The sequence below is a fragment of the Oncorhynchus clarkii genome, chromosome 29 (assembly GCF_045791955.1).
Source record: "Oncorhynchus clarkii lewisi isolate Uvic-CL-2024 chromosome 29, UVic_Ocla_1.0, whole genome shotgun sequence".
Classification (NCBI taxonomy): Eukaryota; Metazoa; Chordata; class Actinopteri; order Salmoniformes; family Salmonidae; genus Oncorhynchus; species Oncorhynchus clarkii.
Genome location: NC_092175.1, coordinates 28,508,569 through 28,528,609, shown reverse-complemented (window position 1 = coordinate 28,528,609; position 20,041 = coordinate 28,508,569). Strand labels below are relative to the sequence as shown.

Below are 20,041 nucleotides of genomic sequence, written 5' to 3'. Positions count from 1 at the left end.
TAATTCTAGACCACGTTTACTCCACACACAGAGACGCGTACAAAGCTCTCCCTCGGTCTATAAAAAAGTGGTCAGATGAAGCAGATGCTAAACTACAGGACTGTTTTGCTAGCACAGACTGGAAAATGTTCCCGGGATTCTTCCGATGGCATTGAGGAGTACACCACATCAGTCACTAGCTTCATTAATAAGTGCATTGAGGATGTCGTCCCCACAGTGACTGTATGTGCATACCCCAACCAGAAGCCATGGACTACATGCAACATTCGCACTGAGCTAAAGGGTAGAGCTGCCGCTTTCAAGGAGTGGGACTCTAACCCGGAAGCTTATAAGAAATCCCGCAATGTTCTCCGACAAACCATCAAACAGGTAAAGTGTCAATACAGGACTAAGATCGAATTGTACTACACCGGCTTCGACGCTCGTCGTATGTGGCAGGGCTTGTAAACTACTACAGGCTACAAAGGGAAGCGCAGCCGAGAGCTGTCCAGTGAATACCGTATGTTCTATGCACGCTTCGAGGCAAGTAACACTGAAACACGCATGAGAGCATTAGCTGTTCCAGATGACTGTGTGATCACGCTCTCGGCAGCCGATGAGAGTTAGACCTTTAAACACGTCAACATTCACAAGGCCGCTGGGCCAGACGGATTACCAGGACAAGTACTCCAAGCATGCGCTGACCAACTGGCAAGTGTCTTCACTGACATTTTCAACCTCTCCCTATCTGAGTTTGTAAAACCAACATGTTTCAAGCAGACCACCATAGTCTCTGTGCCCAAGAACACTAAGGTAACCAGCCTAAATGACTACCGACCCGTAGCACTCACGTCTGTAGCCATGAAATGCTTTGAAAGACTAGTCATGGCTCACATCAACACTATTATCCGAGAAACCCTAGACGCACTCCAATTTGTACACCGCACCAACAGATCCACAGATGATGCAATCTCTATTGCACTTCACACTGTCCTTTCCCACCTGGACAAAAGGAACACCTATGTGAGAATGCTATTCATTGACTACAGCTCAGCGTTCAACACCATAGTGCCCTCAAAGCTCATCACTGAGCTAAGGATCCTGGGACTAAACACCTCCCTCTGCAACTGGATTCTAGACTTCCTGACGGGCCGCCCCCAGTTGGTAAGGGTAGGTAACAACACATCCGCCACGCTGATCCTCAACACGGGGGCCCCTCAGGGGTGCGTGCTCAGTCCCCTCCTGTACTCCCAGTTCACTCATGACTGCACGGCCAGGCACAACTCCAACACCATCATTAAGTTTGCAGATGACAACAGTGGTAGGCCTGATCACCGACAACAGTGAGACAGCCTATAGGGAGGAGGTCAGAGACCTGACCGTGTGGTGCCAGGACAACCACCTCTCCCTCAACATGATCAAAACAAAGGAGATGATTGTGGACTACAGGAAAAGGAGGACCGAGCACGCCCCCATTTTCATTGACAGGGCTGTAGTGGAATAGGTTGAGAGCTTTAAGTTCCTTGGCGCCCACACCACCAACAAACTAACATGGTCCAAGCACACCAAGACAGTCGTGAAGAGGGCATGACAAAGACTGAAAGGATTTGGCATGGGTCCTCAGATCCTTACTAAATGAGTACTAAATCCTTACTAAACCGTACTAAATTAGCTGTGAAAACGCTCATCCAGAGGCGGAGCTGCACCATCAAGAGCATCCTGACTGGTTACATCACTGCCTGGTATGGCAACTGCTCGGCCTCTGACTGCAAGTCACTACAGAGGGTGGTGCATATGGCCCAGTACATCACTGGGGCCAAGCTTCCTGCCATCCAGGACCAGTCTGTGCAGGAGGAAGGCCCTAAAAATGGTCAAATACTCCAGCCACCCTAGTCATAGACTGTTCTCTCTGCTACCGCACGGCAAGTGGTACCAGAGCGCCAAGTCTAGGTCCAAGAGGCTTCTAAGCAGCTTCTACCCCCAAAGCCATAAGACACCTGAACAGCTAATCAAATGGCTACCCAGACTATTTGCACCCCCCCCATACGCTGCTGCTACTCTCTGTTATTATCTATGCAATAGCCACTTTAGCCATAATAGCATAACCCTACCTGCATGTACATAATTACCAGAGTTACCTCGAAACCGGTGCCACGGCACATTGACACATTGACTCTGTACCGGTACCCCCTGTATATAGCCCCACTATTGTTATTTCTGCTGCTCTTATATTATTTGTTTTTCTTTCCCCCAAAAAGTAAGAGATATTTTCTTAAAACTGCATTGTTGGTTAAGGGCTTGTAAGTAAGCATTTCACTGTAAGGTAATCGGCGCACGTGACAAATACAGTTACAAATACAGTAATGACCCTTTGTGTAATTGCTGTTTGAAAAGGCCCCCTGAAAGTTCTGCCTTTTTTGGTGGGATGACATCACCAGGTGGTAAAGTAGTTAATAGACCAATAAGAAAGAGATTTCCAAACCTGGGGCAATAAAAGTTACTTTTCACTTTTCACCTCCCCACTCAGAGCACTCCCAGGCAGTCCTAGCAAAATTCTTGCTTGAAAAATAGCTTTTTGCTGAGAAGTTTTTTGTTGTACTTTTTTGACAATTTTTATTGAAAATAATCACATTAACGCAATTAAATTGTTAACCAGAAATGATTTGATATTCAGATAAAAACGACTGCATTGGACCTTTAAGTGCCTCCGTTTATGTGCAATCCAACTCCATTCACACACGCTCTAGCAACCACGTGTACGCCTGTTAGTTCTCACATCAACACATGCACACATTCACATTTTCTCTGATTCCAAGAGCAGTTTTACTTGGTAACCTTCCATAAGCCTGTTATTATGGCTACATAAGCATGAAATGATAGCAGAGTTACACATTTGCTGGTATTTATGGACAGTAGTAACTTAATTATGAAATTGTTTAATGTGGGAAAAACTCAGTGTACAGTGATTACAGAGGACCTTTGCACAGACAGTATACCATTTCCCCACAATTTAAAGTATGTTACTGCGATAAATGTAGGTGTAACCATTAACTCTCTTCTGATGTGTTCCAATGCTGTAATCTGTAAGGGGCTGTCACCTGCTTGTAGACTTGGCCACCCTGACAGCCAGTCTTTATGTGTCGACTCATGACAAGAACTATGGCGATTGTAGAGATTTAAGCTATGGGAGCGGGAACCATCAATCTGAGAGGAGGGCCTGCGAGGGCCGCCCCCCTCACACATCCATAGATACCCTGTCACAAGACAGGAGATTGGCTCAGATACACTCCATTGGGCTCCTCATCTTGATTTAAAGGTCTCTCAAGTGAGGAAGATAGATTGGTAGGGGAGTGAGGTAAAAAGGAGTTAAAACGGGTTAAATGCTTTCTGTCCTCTACTCTCTCGTGTCATCAGACGGTCAGTCCAGTAAAAATTAGGACACCATTCAGATATAGGCAGTTGCGATGATATTATGTTTTCCCAGAAAATGTTATAGTCTCTTGTGAAAAATGGTCTCTTGTCAATGAGGCTTGAAATGGTGTACCTTGCAGGATAAGATACCGTATATGACTAGGAGGATTAATGTGGCTCTGTTGTGCTGAGGTGCATGAATGGGTTTTCATGTACCAACGTGCCTTCACTCTCTCCTGACATCTCTTCCTGTCCTCTCATTAATAATAACCAAGGGGCTGCATCTGCAGTAATTTCATCCACGGTCGCCTCACCCCCTTGGCTGGGTGGGACTTCCTGGAGAAGGGCCTGTTTTCAGTGTAACCCAGTCAGCACAGACTGAGGTGCTCTGATGCGGAGCAGCAGCCTACAGCCACACAGCCAAGCAAGGATAGAATTTATGTAGCTCTCTCTGTGTCCTGCAGTGTGGCGGAGACAAGTTTTACAGACGGGTGGATCTTGCCATCCCCAGAAGCTACTGGCGGCCAGGGGAGAATGGCTTTCCATTCTGCTGTATTAAACTGGTAATGAGGACAGACCAGCCTTCTCCATGCAGCTCCCACCTCCTGTTGTCACATTAGGGCCGGTCCTAGGCATAAGCGACATAAGCAGTAGTTCAATTTACTACTAAAAGTAAGAATAGTGGAATACATCACGTGCAATTTAGAAATTTGTCTGTGGACCAGCAGTTTTTCTCTTGTTATGTCAGTCACTGACAGTCACTCAATTAGCCATGTGAGCTAACAATTTTTAGATTGGTAGTTAGTCTAGCCAGCAAACTTGTAGTTATCATGGCCGAATACCAACCGGGGACGCAAGGCACATGCCCAAGGGCCCTGACCTCCATGGTGTAAGTCATGAATGGCAATTGAATGTGCTTTAAAACTGCAAAAATGTACAGTGCCTTGCGAAAGTATTCGGCCCCCTTGAACTTTACGACCTTTTGTCACATTTCAGGCTTGAAACATAAAGATATAAAACTGTATTTTTTTGTGAAGAATCAACAACAAGTGGGACACAATCATGAAGTGGAACGACATTTATTGGATATTTCAAACTTTTTTAACAAATCAAAAACTGAAACATTGGGCGTGCAAAATTATTCAGCCAGTTAATACTTTGTAGCGCCACCTTTTGCTGCGATTACAGCTGTAAGTCGCTTGGGGTATGTCTCTATCAGTTTTGCACATCGAGAGACTGACATTTTTTCCCATTCCTCCTTGCAAAACAGCTCGAGCACAGTGAGGTTGGATGGAGAGCATTTGTGAACAGCAGTTTTCAGTTCTTTCCACAGATTCTCAATTGGATTCAGGTCTGGACTTTGACTTGGCCATTCTAACACCTGGATATGTTTATTTTTGAACCATTCCATTGTAGATTTTGCTTTATGTTTTGGATCATTGTCTTGTTGGAAGACAAATCTCCGTCCCAGTCTCAGGTCTTTTGCAGACTCCATCAGGTTTTCTTCCAGAATGGTCCTGTATTTGGCTCCATCCATCTTCCCATCAATTTTAACCATCTTCCCTGTCCCTGCTGAAGAAAAGCAGGCCCAAACCATGATGCTGCCACCACCATGTTTGACAGTGGGGATGGTGTGTTCAGGGTGATGAGCTGTGTTGCTTTTACGCCAAACATAACGTTTTGCATTGTTGCCAAAAAGTTCAATTTTGGTTTCATCTGACCAGAGCACCTTCTTCCACATGTTTGGTGTGTGTCCCAGGTGGCTTGTGGCAAACTTTAAACAACACTTTTTATGGATCTCTTTAAGAAATGGCTTTCTTCTTGTCACTCTTCCATAAATTCCAGATTTGTGCAATATACGACTGATTGTTGTCCTATGGACAGAGTCTCCCACCTCAGCTGTAGATCTCTGCAGTTCATCCAGAGTGATCATGGGCCTCTTGGCTGCATCTCTGATCAGTCTTCTCCTTGTATGAGCTGAAAGTTTAGAGGGACGGCCAGGTCTTGGTAGATTTGCAGTGGTCTGATACTCCTTCCATTTCAATATTATCGCTTGCACAGTGCTCCTTGGGATGTTTAAAGCTTGGGAAATCTTTTTGTATCCAAATCCGTCTTTAAACTTCTTCACAACAGTATCTCGGACCTGCCTGGTGTGTTCCTTGTTCTTCATGATGCTCTCTGCGCTTTTGACGGACCTCTGAGACTATCACAGTGCAGGTGCATTTATACGGAGACTTGATTACACACAGGTGGATTGTATTTATCATCATTAGTCATTTAGGTCAACCTTGGATCATTCAGAGATCCTCACTGAACTTCTGGAGAGAGTTTGCTGCACTGAAAGTAAAGGGGCTGAATAATTTTGCACGCCCAATTTTTCAGTTTTTGATTTGTTAAAAAAGTTTGAAATATCCAATAAATGTCGTTCCACTTCATGATTGTGTCCCAATTGTTGTTGATTCTTCACAAAAAAATACAGTTTTATATATTTATGTTTGAAGCCTGAAATGTGGCAAAAGGTCGCAAAGTTCAAGGGGGCCGAATACTTTCGCAAGGCACTGTATCTCCACCCCATGTAGAACGAATGTAGAAGTGTTCAAAAACATATTATATTTTATTTACAATAAAAGTGACTCCAAAATACAATACATGATGTACCATTCATTTGCATTGGGCACAGCATAATCCAAAACACAACCAAAACAACCAAATTCATACAACACGTTTGTAGTCACAAGCTTTAATGTGCTGATTGCGTGCTAGAAATATGGGACCAAATACAAAACTTTTGACCTAATTTAATACTGTAAGTGAATTTGTCCAAATACTTGTGACACCTTCAGATGGGGGGGCTAGATACATGAAGTGCTTTCATTTCTAAACAGTAAAACAGATATATATGAAAATACCCTCAAATAAAAGGTGACATTCTGTACTGTCAACAAATGAAAAGCTTTACTGTCAAAAAAAATACGCAGGGGAGTATATTCATCAAAATGGAAAAGAACAGAGTTGCTAAGCTCATCACTTAGAGGCTGTGAGTGATTGGTGACATGTGACCTGTGATTTGATTTAATATTTGAGAGAGTCTTGTGGAGCTTTTAGCTCTGTGTAGACGGTGTGGGACTGGGAATCCTTGAGAAAAGGACCCAAGAAGGGATTCCACATTAGTGACCCCCGACACTACCTCGATAAAAAGTTGGGACCTCTCAGCTATGTGCTAGCGCTGCAGCTTGTTCAGCAGGATAGAGGGCCTTGACTCTGGTTTATGCCATGACAAACCTGCTACCCCCTGGGGTGCTACAGTTGTAACAGACTTGCAGGTCAAGACCACCCTGGAGGAAAGGTGCCATTGTAGGGAACTAAGGGAAAACACCATCATACAGCAGTTTTAATGTATTATTCAAGCAAGGTATTAGTGATCTGTGGAATGCAGCGGTGTATAGTTGAAGGTACTGCATGTATGACAACAGGCATACATATAACTATTATTGACAAATGGTGCAGGTGATTGAGGTTGCCAACTAAGAATGTCAGGATGTGAGAGTAATTTAATATTGATTGATAAACAAGCAGAGGAGGCTGGTGGGAGGCCCTACAGGAGGATGGGCTCATTGTAATGGCTGGAACGGAATAAATGCTTTTCATATCTTTGATGTGTTTGATACCTTTTCATTACTTCCATTCCAGCCATTACAATGAGCCCGTCCTCCTATAGCTCCTCCCACCAGCCTCCTCTGTAAACAACATATCTTTAAAGTACCACAACAGCACATGTTTTATTTATTTTTTATAACTTAAAGACGATGCCCAAAGCTTACCCATGATGTTGCACAACGATTTAAGTCAATAAGTTAAAATTTTAGTCAAAGTAGGATACACAGTGCCTTCAGAAAGTATTCATACCCCTTGACTTATTCAACATTTTGTTGTGTCTGAATTTAAAATGTATTAAATATATTTATTTCTCTCACCCATCTACACACAATACCCCATAATGACAAAGTGAAAACATATTTTTTGAAATGTTTGGTAATGTATTGAAAATTAATATATACATATCTAATTTACATAAGTATTCACACCCCTGAGTCAATACAGAATAGAATCACTTAGAATTAGAATCACTTTTGGCAGCAATTACAGCTGTGTTTTTCTGGGTAAGTCTTTAAGAGCTTTGCACACCTGGATTGTACAATATTTGCACATTATTATTTAAAAACTTCTTCAAGCTTTGTCCTCCCTTCAGAAAATCAGATCACAACTCCATTATGCTCATCTATTCCAATAGGCAGAAACTCAAACAGAAAGTACGCTTGCTAAGGTCTATTCAACTTTGGTCTGACTAATCGGAATCCATCCTTCAATATTGTTTTGATCACGCGGACTGGGATATGTTCTGGGTTACTATAACTCTGAGAATAACATTGACGTATACACTGTGACTGAGTTCATCAGGAAGGGGATATTCCCATTATGACTATTAAAACCTAACCAAACCAAAAACCTTGGATAGATGGCAGCATTCGCAAAAAACTGATACCGCGAACCACCGCATTTAACTATGCCAAGGTGATTGGGAATACGGTTGAATACAAAACAGTGCAGTTATTCCCTCCGTAAGGCAACCAAACAGGCAAAATGTCAGTACAGAGACAAAGTGGAGTCGCAATTCAATGGCTCAGACACGAGAAGTCTGAGGCAGGGACTCCAGACAATCACGGATTACAAAGGATGAAGACCAGCAACGTTGCGGACATCGACATCTTGCTGCCGGACAAGCTAAACCCTTTCTTCACTCGCTTTGAGAATAACACAGTGCCACCGACGGGGGCCGCTCCCAAGGACTGTGGGCTCTCTATCTCTGTGGCCAACGTGAGTAAGATATTTAAGCGTGTTAACCCTTGCAAGGCTGCCGACCCAGACGGCATCCCTAGCCGCGTCCTCAGAGCATGTGCAGACCAGCTGACTGGAGTGTTTATGGACATATTAAATCTTTCCCTGTCCTAGTCTGCTGTCCCCACTTACTTCAAGATGTACACCCTTGTTCCTGTACCCAAGAAAGCAAAGGTAACTGAACTAAATGACTATTGCCCCTTGGCACTCACTTCTGTCATCATGAAGAGATTTGAGAGGCTAGTTAAGGATCATATCACCTCCACCTTACCTGACACCCTAGACCCACTTCAATTTGCATACCGCACCAATAGATCCACGCCATGCAATGGCCATCACACTGCATACTGCCCTATCCCACCTGGACAAGAGGAAGACCTATGTCAGAATGATGTACATTGACTACAGCTCAGTTTTCAACACCATAGTACCCTCCAAGCTCATCATTAAGCTTGGGGACCTGGGTCTGAACCCTGCCCTGTGCAACTGGGTTGTGGACTTCTGAATGGGCCGTCCCCACAAGGGTGTGTGCTCAGCCCCCGACAGGGTCACATTGGAGAATATGAAAAGCTTAAAGTTTCTCGGCGTACATATCACTGACAACCTGAAATGGTCCACCCACACAGACAGTGTGGTGAAGAAGGCGCAACAGTGCCTCTTCAACCTCAGGACCCTGAAGAAATTCGGCTTGGCATGTGTAAGACCCTCACACACTTTTACAGATGCACCATTGAGAGCATCCTGTCGGGCTGTATCACTGCCTGGTACGGCAACTTTACTGCCCACAACCGCATCACTGGGGGCACACTGCTTTGCCCTCCAGGAAACCTACAGCACCTGATGTCACAGGAAGGCCAAACAAATCACCAACAAGGACATCAACCACCTGAGCCCAAGCCTGTTCACCCCGCTATCATCCAGATGGCGAGGTCAGTAAATGTGCATCAAAGCTGGTATCATGAGACTGAAAAACAGCTTCTATCTAAAGGCCATCAAACTGTTGGCCTTTACCCATCACCAGCCGGCCTCCACCAAGTACCCTGTCCTGAATTTAGTCACTGTCATTAGCCGGATACCAACCGGTTACTCAAACCTGCACCATAGAGGCTGCTGCCCTATGTACATAGACTGGTCACTTTAATAATGGTAACATACTGTTTTACTCATTTCAAATGTACAGTTGAAGTCGGAAGTTTACATACACCTTACCCAAATACATTTAAACTCTGTTTTCCAGAATAAATTACATTTAATCCTAGTAAAAATTCACTGTTTTAGGTCAGTTAGAATCACCACTTTATTTTAAGAATGTGAAATGTCAGAATAATATTAGAGAGAATGATTTATTTAAGCTTTTATTTCTTTCATCACATTCCCAGTGGGTCAGAAGTTTACATACACTCAATTAGTATTTGGTAGCATTGCCTTTAAATTATTTAACTTGGGTCAAATACTTTGGGTAGCCTTCCACAAGCTTCCCACAATAGATTGTGGGAATTCTGGCCCATTCCTCCTGACAGAGCTGGTGCAACAGAGTCAGGTTTGTAGACCTCCTTGCTCGCACACACTTTTTCAGTTCTGCCAAGACATTTTCAATAGGATTGAGGTCAGGGCTTAAGTCCTCAAGCCATTTTGCCACAACTTTGGAAATATGCTTTGGGTTATTGTTCATTTGGAAGACCCATTTGCGACCAAGCTTTAACTTCCAGACTGATGTCTTGAGATGTTGCTCCAATAAATCCACATAATTTTCCTGCCTCATGATGCCATCTATTTTGTAAAGTGCACCACTCCCTCCTGCAGCAAAGCACCCCCACAACATGATCATGCCACCCCCATGCTTCACGGTTGGGATGGTGATCCTTGGTTTGCATGCCTCCCCTTTTTCCTCCAAACATAACAATGGTCATTATGGCCAAACAGTTATATTTTTGTTTCATCAGACCAGAGGACATTTCTCCAAAAAGTGCGATATTGGTCCCCATGTGCAGTTGCAAACTGTAGTCTGACTTTTTTATGGCGGTTTTGGAGCAGTGGCTTCTTCCTTGCTGAGCGGCCTTTCAAGTAATGTCGTTATGGGACTTGTTTTAATGTGGATATAGATACTTTTGTACCTGTTTCCTCTAGCATCTTCACAATGTCCTTGTTCTGGGATTGATTTGCACTTTCGCACCAAAATAAGTTAATCTCTAGGAGACAGAACGCGTCTCCTTCCTGAGCGGTATGATGGCTGCGTGGTCCCATGGTGCTTACACTTGCGCACTATTGTTTGTACAAATGAACGTGGTACCCTCAGGCGTTTGGAAATTGCTCCCAAGGATGAACTAGACTTGTGGAGGTCTACAAGATTTTGTCTGAGGTCTTAGCTGATTTATTTAGCTTTCCCCATGATGTCAAGCAAAGAGGCACTGAGTTAAGGAAGGCCTTGAAATACATCCACAGGTGCACCTCCAATTGACTCAAATTATGTCGATTAGCCTATCAGAAGCTTCTAAAGCCATGACATCGTTTTCTGGAATTTTCCAAGCTGTTTAAATGCACAGTTAACTTAGTGTATGTAAACTTCTGACCCACTGGAATTGTGATACAGTGAATTATAAGTTAAATAATCTGTCTGTAAACAATGGTTGGAAAAATTACTTGTGTCATGCACAAAGTAAATGTCCTAACCATTTTGCTAAAACTATAGTTTGTTAACAAGAAATGTGGAGAAAAAACTAGTTTGTGGTTGAAAAACGAGTTTTAATGAACAACCCAAGTGTATGTAAACTTCCGACTTCAACTGTATATACTGTATTCTAGTAAATGCCATTCTATTCATATACTATTATCAGGTATCAAGGTAAGACCCAGATGCAGACCGTGTCGAAGTAACAATGTTTATTACAGCAACAGGGGCAATGGTACAAGACGGCAGGCAGGCTCAAGGTCAGGTCAGGCAGAGGTTGGTAATCCAGAGGTGGGTCAAAGATACAGGACGGCAAGGGCAGGCAGAGTGGTCCGGTGGGTGGGTACAGGGTCAGGACAGGCAAGGGTCAAAACAAGGAGGACGAGAAAAGAGAGACTGGGGAAAAGCAGGAGCTGACACAAAAACGCTGACTGGCTTGACAAACAGAGAACACAGGTATAAATACACAGGGGATAATGAGGAAAACGGGCAAAACCTGGAGGGGGTGATGACAATCACAAAGACAGGTGAAACAGATCTTGGTGTGACAATTATATCCTAAGTATTCTACAGATACACTAAATATTCTATCCACATACTGTTGATCATGTCTATACATCCCATCGTATATACAGTTGAAGTCAGAAGTTTACCTACACTTAGGTTGGAGTCATGAAAACTCGCCTTTTCAACCACTACTGTAACGGCTTTCTTTAGGTGAAGTAGAGGCGGACCAAAACGCAGCGTGGTGGTTATTCATGTTTTTTAATAAAGACACTAGACATGAATAAACTAACAAAAACAATAAACGTGGAAAACCAAAAACAGCCCTATCTGGTGCAAAACACAGAGACAGGAACAATCACCCACAAACACACAGTGAAACCCAGGCTACATAAATATGGTTCCCAATCAGAGACAATGACTAACACCTGCCTCTGATTGAGAACCATATCAGACCAGACATAGAAATAGACAAACAAGACATCCAACATAGAATGCCCACTCAGATCACACCCTGACCAAAATTAAAACATAGAAACATACAAAGCAAACTATGGTCAGGGTGTGACAACTACACACATTTCTTGTTAACAAACTATGACCCCAATGACCCCAAGCATACTTCCAAAGTTGTGGCAAAATGGCTTAAGGACAACAAAGTCAAGGTATTGGAGTGGCCATCATGAATCCTGAACTCAATCCCATAGGCTACCCGAAACGTTTGACCCAAGTAAAAAAAAATGAAAGGCAATGCTAGTGTTTAAGTCAACTTCTGACCCTCTGGGAATGTGTTGAAAGAAATAAAAACTGAAAGAAATAATTCTCTCTACTATTATTTCACATTCTTAAAAAAATAAAGTGGTGATCTCAACTGACCTAAAACAGGGAATTTTTACTAGGATTAAATGTCAGGAATTGTGAAAATTTTAATTTATATGTATTTGGGTAAGGTGTATGTAAACTTCCAACTTCAACTGTATATATTTATACTCCGGACATCTGCTAAATATGTGTACATGAACAAATACAATTTGATTTGATCATTGCTAGACAGCCATTTTTAAGTTTTGCTATATATTTTCAAGCCGATTTAAGTCAAAACTGTAACTAAGCCACTCAGGAACATTCAATGTTGTCTTTCTCCTAGAACAGCCATTCAATTCTGTAACTGTTTTAAAGTCACTATTGGCCTCATGGTGAATTCCCTGAGCGGTATTCTTCCTCTCCGATAACTCAGTTAGGAAGGACGCCTGTATCTTTAATGTGACTGGTTGTATTGATACACCATCCACTACAAAGGAATATTCAATGTTTGCTTTTTTTTATATTTGTACCCATTTACCAATAGGTGCCCTTCTTTGTGAGACATTATAAAACCTCTTTGGTCTTTGTGGTTGAATCTGTGTTTGTAATTCACTGCTCGACTGAGGGACCTTACAGATAGTTGTATGTGTGGGGTACAGAGATGAGGTAGTCATTCAAATATCATGTTAAACAAGATTATTGCCCACAGAGTGAGTAAATTAAACTTATTCTGTTACTTGATAAGTAAATGTTTACTCCTGAACTTATTTAGGCTTGCCATTAGAAAGGGTTTGAATACTTATTGACTCAAGACATTTCAGCTTTTAATTTGTAGTTAATTTGTAAAAATGTCTAAAAACATAATTCCACTTTGACATTATGGGGTATTGTGTGTAGGCTAGTAACACAACAACATTTGGAAAACGTCAAGGGGTTCGAATACTTTCTGGAGGCACTGTCTTTGGGGTTGAAGTGGGAAATCCAAAGTGGGACATTCGTAGAAATATGTGTCAATGCCATGTGTTTCCTTATAAGATTACATGCAAATACTTTTCAGACTACGTTTTGTTTCAGCCCTGGTTTTTATTTTATTTGAATGTTACCACCCACCAGCATGGCATTGTTCATTAATCAGAACGAGCTGCCAAGTTCTTCCTCTTCATGACTGAGCTAAGCCAAACAGCTTTTGTCCCCTTGGCTACCTGAGTCACTTTGAAGTTTGTAGAAATGTTAAAATAATGTATCAGACTATATATAACACAATTGATATGGTAGGTGAAAATCCAAAGAAAAACCAACCAGATTTTGTTGTTGAGGTTCCAGGCTCTTATAATGAAAAGCTCTGGGTCCAATGCAATTCTAGCTCCCAGATTGCAAATCTTATGGCTTCCACTAGATGTCAACAGTCTTTCTTTAATATAGTATCTATGCATTTTATAAATGGTATAATGGCGTGATATAATTGCATTTTTAAACCCAGCTCCCTCCGTTGCCCCAAGATGATTGGCTTTGACCACTAATGTTTTGTTACACTGCATGCTAATTGTGCATCTAGAAGCCACAGGTGCCTTTTCCCATAATGAAAACTCAAGGAAATTGTTTATCTATTTTGTTGTACTGATGTTAAATTTGTATTGATGTTTCGTGTCAGATGCACTCAGGGTGTTGTTACATGCAGGGTTCGCGAGTATCTGATTGCAAAAACCCAAACTGTAATCTGTTACATTACCAGCAAAACTATTGTAATCAGATTACAGATATGTTTGAAAAACTAGATGATTACCGCTACTGTAACTGTAACACTTTTACTTTTTTCCTATGACATTCAGATCAGCATTGAAAAAAGACACAAGTTTAAGATTTTCCACATGAAAGTCTGACCACAAGTCAGAGACCACGCGAAAAGGGCAGGAATATGCTTTTGTAGGCTAGTCAAAGCTATGTTTTCAAATGGTGTGACTGCTTTTGGGATCCAAAGATTATCCAACTTGAATAAACGCTTTGAGGTAAGGACAAAAGCAGTGTTGAAGCCTACATGGATATAACTTTTTGTTGATATCTACATAGGGCATTCATGTGAATCACACTGCTGCTCTCTCATTTAGCTATGTGCGCATTAGGGATTGTGGTTGTTGTGGATGGCTGTTCACAATTGTATATGTGTATTTTAACCCAATAATGGTTGAATTGAAGAAGTTTGAGCTGCCTATCAATTATTGTTTTTGCGACAAGTGGACATCAAGTAAAAAATGGGCTCTTTCAACAGCTGCATAGTGTGGATCCCAGCCTATGGAATAAAGGTTTGAGGGATTTCCTCCCTTCTTCTAAACTCCTCCATGGTATTGTGCTCCATACTGTTATTTTATTTTTCTTCTCCATAGGCCTAATGGACACATGATCAAACTCACACACTTTTGATAGACTTAAGCAGCTGCAAATTATAGAGCTATCAAAGTGTCACCAACAAAAATATAAACAATAGGCTTATAGCAAATTCAGCATAGGCCTATGGCATTACATTTTCGCATGCAAATAGCACTTTTCGGTAGTGCCCAAAAGCATCCCTAGTCAAAAAATCCTATAGGATTACAATTTTTACAAATCCAATAGAAAATCCTATCAGATTTGGAAGACTATCCTATATGATTCCTATCAGATTTTGGAACCAGTCCTATTGGACTCCTATAGTATATTTTTTTCTCTCAAGATGAATCCTATAGGAGTCCAATAGGACTGATTTGATTATTGTATTGGAATCTTATAGAATACTATAAGATTTAATCATATAAGATAGAATTACATAGGAGTCCAATAGAACTGGATCCAAAATCTGATAACATAATGGAAAGGTAAATTGCTTTATTATCTAAATGTTGAAATTGAGTGTGCGACGGCGATAAACAAAATGGTGCAGTTTGAGGCCATGTGGCGGAGAGTGATCCGGGCACTGGAGAGGAGGGTGTGAGCAGGTGGGTCCCAAAAAAAGTAGTCCAATAGAATTCCAATAGGATTCTGATGCAGGTGGCACAAAATCCTATAGAACTGCAAGAATCCTATAGGATTCAATTATTACTTTTTATTTCCAATAGGAAAAAGGATTCCAATAGGATTTCAATAGGATTCTGATAGAGGTGACACAAAATCCTATAGGTGCTACGCTCGTTAGATGAATTAGACAGGTGCAGCGTGGTAGGCAAACATCTTACTTTGATTGAAAATGAACACCAAAACAAATACAAAACGAATGTAAAGTTCTGCAGGCTTTACAGCAACTAACAAAATCAAGATCCCACAAACTAAGGTGGAAAACAGGCTGCCTAAGTATGATCCCCAATCAGAGACAATGATAGACAGCTGCCTCTGATTGGGAACCATACCCGGCCAACAAAGAAATAGAACACGTAGATTACCCACCCTAGTCACACCCTGACCTAACCAAAATAGAGAATAAAAAGGATCTCTAAGGTCAGGGCGTGACAATAGGACTGTAAGAATCCTATATTTTTTGACTAGGGATGCCATTCCATGAGAGCAGCATTTGTTTTTTAACTCGAAGCAATGAGTTCAATTGGTCCTCCATGACAACAAAATAATCATAAACAATAATAAATCCTTAGTTGTGGGTCATGCTCAGGTTAAACAATTTGGCTAATCTATATTTCCAAGTGCTATTCTTGAAGATCAAGGGTTATTCAATTAATTGGAATGAATGGAAATTTGACAAACCTGATTTTTAATGTAAAGATATAACCTAATCGTATTTTTTACTGTATTAAAGTAGAATGCAATGGATTAGAAGAAGCCTATATAACCAACCCATAAAGTAAAATGCAACATCTATTAATGGCCAGCTATGTAAACTTTAACATTGATTTATCCTGCAATAGCCTAGATGAATTTCAATTGGCAATATTTATTTTTGTCTCCTTCTAATGCCAATTAAGGGGAAAGTAATCTAAAAGTAACTGAAAGTAATCAGATTACGTTACTGAGTTTGGGTAATCCAAAGGTATATTACCGTTACTGATTACAATTTTGGGGAGGTAAGTAGTAACTGTAACAAAATTACATTTAGAAAGTAACCTACGCAACCCTGGGAACATAATTTGCAGCGTGCATCATGAGCAAAGTCATGTATGTAGCCTATCATTTTACTTCCCAAATCAGGGTCTGATTTGGCTTCGCTGTATCGCAGCCGAATACTCCCAGCAGCCTACCTACAAAGGTTGCACCTGTCCATTACAATATGGAAAAGCGCATGCCTCTAAATCTTTCAATAGTAATCCATATTACCGGAGCTTCATTTTATTACTATTTCTATTGCGGATTCGAGGCCGCAATTTATGGAAAATGTTAACACTTTGGAGATATCAATAGATGGTCAAAGTCAAAGATACTGGTTTTCCCTAAATGTTTATGACAACTCCAGCTGCAGAACCAGCCATAGCCTAGCTCTTTTGAATACAGTGTAGTTAAAAAAAACATTAGCTAGCTAGATAAGGTTAGCGTGCTAGCTAGCGACACTGACAGCTGTCAGTGCCCTATTTGATGATGTTTCTCCACTCTACGTGGAAATCACCTTGATGTTCCTTCCCACCCCCAATTCGTGAATGTGTATTGCTTGTGTCATTCTTCAGAGATGTAACCTAAACAAGCATTTCGGCTCTAGAACAGGAATTACGTCAGAATAGGGGCGACATTGGTCAGTGGATTACATCATTCTGATTACATTAGAAGTTCCAGTGCATGGTGAGGGGTCATTTGAAGCAGAGCTGTGTGCTGGCTATAACTAATAGTATGACCCCTACTGATGACAGCTCATTTTTCAGTTTTGATGAAAAAGTCTTGCTCTTATTGCTGGCCATAGCTCATACAACGGTTATTATGTCCAACAAACAGAAGGTCTTTTAAAAAACAATGCTTGCTTTTCAAGAAACATCACTTGCTTGTTTTTTCATGTTGAATGATGTACAACATATGGACAGGATTTGCAAGTGGGAATTTTTGGTAACACTTTATTTTAAGGGTACCTAATAAACCATTTAGAAGGCATTTATAAATTGTATATTTCCTTAAAGATCCTGTGTTGTTGCTTATTCTTTTTCCAGGTTGTGGTACTAATGGATTGTCTACCAAAGGCATACATACCCATCTTATTGTGAGAAATTACACTGGTCACTCACAACATTTATAAAGGATTTATTAAGTATAACTAGGGCTCACTTTAGATTAGGGACTGCAAAAATACTTTACTAATGATTAGTAAATGGTTTATAAATGTGGGAGTAATGAGTAATAAATGGTGAACACAGAATTTATACATTATTTTTTAATGGTTTATTAGATACCCTTAATAAAATAAAGTGTTGGCAAATTTTTCTCTCATGTTCTTTTTGGGAGATTTGTTCATCAGAATGGTATCATCTGTCATTTTCCTGTGTACAGTGCTCACCACTATCAAATCTCACCAGAAGATGTTGCTCTTGGTCCAAACACACAACTAACCAGCGCCTACAGTATATTCCGTCTTCCGGTTTTTCATGTAAAGGGGGAAATATGAAAAGAGAACATGAAAATAACCAGACATTCCCCTCTTCCTATTCTTGCCCATTTATTGATCTTTAGTTTTCTGAGGTTCATTGGCCACTGAGACTGCAGTTGTTTTTATGCTCCGTGTCAGAGGAGTGCTCAGAGAAAGAGCTAATCCTGTGTGATTTCAGGTGGAAAGGGTTGTAATAGGCACAGCCAACGGTCTGTTTTTCAAACTGAGTGAAAACAGTAACAGAAAAACTGACATGAGACACTGGAGCTCTAACAGACTGTAAGAGGTTAATTTCCACAGCACCTTGAATAAAACTCCTCAAGGACCCCAGTGAGAAATAAATAAAGTGAAAAATAGATTATACCATATACAGTATCCAAACAGTATTCCCTATGCAGAGGGCAAAGGAGGATAGACACACCATCTTAGCAGGGTATGTGTCTACAGCTGGGCCTCAAGGGAGGGGATGCTGCCAAGTGGACAAGCCCCCCCCAGTATCTGGAGAGTCTTGAGGATTATGGTGGTCATGATGGTGCTTAAATCTATGGGGTGCTGGGGGGATGGCTGTGCTCTGACACACTTCCTCACCGCAGAACAGGAATCAGTCAAGGATATCCAACCGAACATCAGTCATGCATGGGGAACAGCCAGCGAGTAGAATGAACTCGTTCATCCGTGCAGCTCCCGAGGGGGATATGGGGGATGAGGAGGATGGGGGAAGGAGGGGGATACTGGACAGACTACAAGTACACAGACAATACAACACACACCCAGAAGACTGCCATTATTTGAAGTGAATTTCACTGGGCCTCCAGAGTGGCGCAGCGGTCTAAGGCACTGCATTGCATCCCTTGAGGCGTCACTACAGACCCGGGTTCGATCCCGGTCTGTGTCGCAGCCGGCCGCGACCGGGAGACCCATGAGGTTGCGCACAATTGGCCCAGCGTCGCCCGGGTTAGGGGAGGGTTTGGTCCTTGCCCCATCGCGCTCTAGTGACTCCTATGGCGGGCTGGGCTCATGCGCACTGCCACAGTCGCTAGTTAAGCGAGCAGTGTGTCAAGAAGCAGTGCAGGTGGCCATATAAGAAATTAGTGATCAGCAAAGCAGTCAAAAATACCTCTGCTTTAACTGCAGTTAAGCATTTGAATGTTTTTCCCCCATTCTTCCACTTTAAATCTCACTTTCTTGCTCTCTCTGCACTCCCCCCTTTCTGCCCCCCCTCTCTCTTGTCCCTCTGTTCCTCTCCCTGGCCCTATCTCTGTCTCAATGATTCCCCTTCTCTCTCTGCCCCCCCCCCTCGCTCTCTTGTCCCTCTGTTCCTCTCCTTGGCCCTATCTCTGTCTCAATGATTCCCCTTCTCTCTCTGTCCCTTACCCCTCTCATAAGTTGTATATTTTATTGTGTTGATGGTGTTCATGTGTATTGTGTATTTATGTATGCTGTGTCAAATAATTCAGCATTAAGTGCTATTGATACTATTTAATGGTTAATTTGAAATAATCCTCTCTTTCTCTCTCAAACTCTCTCCTCCCCAAGGACATTGCACAGCTGTGAATCCATTTGCTCCATGAGGGACCACCATCCTGTCTGCGGGACATAGAAGGCTTCCGCTCCACAGCTGATCCATGGTGGAGGCACTATCATGGAGGCCAGCTGCAATAGCTTGCTTACAAACTTGTTTACATATCATAACAACAGATTTCATAGACACTGTATGTTGTCAAAGGAGGTCTTACCCATTTTTACAGTATATGTCATGACTTGTTAAAGTGCCCTTGGCTGTCTGAAATGCAAAGTATTAAAACATTACAATCTCAAGATAAAGAACATACGCTGCGAGGAGGCTACTTGTTTACATTTCATTACCACATCCAACATCCCATATTCAGTGGGATGGTTATACTGCATAGGGCCTCCCTTTCTCCCTTTATAAAATCACCATGGTAGCTCTCTGACCCAACAGGGAGGAGAGTTAAACGAAAAAGAAGACACTGCTTTTATGAGGGAAATTTAGCCATAAATGAGAGCGGGTGTGAACACAGAGGTACCCTGATGGGGAGGAGAGTCAGAGAGTTCATGGTAGCAGTTATAGCCTCAATCCAGCCAATAATGATTCAACACTGATTGGGGCCTAAGTCTCAGGCTGCAAAATAATTGGGGAAATGTTGTATAGCAAGAAAGCAAACAAACAACAAACTTTGAACCATTTGTCATCTTCTGTTTCGATCTTCTTTCAA

The 20,041-nt window shown here is 41.8% G+C and overlaps 1 protein-coding gene across 1 annotated transcript in view; it reads left to right on the top strand.

Annotated features, from left to right (window-relative positions):
* The window catches only part of LOC139387928 (lys-63-specific deubiquitinase BRCC36), a 46,237-nt gene extending 26,707 nt beyond the window's left edge, over positions 1 to 19,530 (top strand). Inside the window, exon 8 of the mRNA XM_071134318.1 lies at positions 19,341 to 19,530. The gene's annotated coding sequence lies outside the window, so the exon portion shown is untranslated. The remainder of the gene's footprint in view (positions 1 to 19,340) is intronic.
* Positions 19,531 to 20,041: the final 511 nt, after the last annotated feature.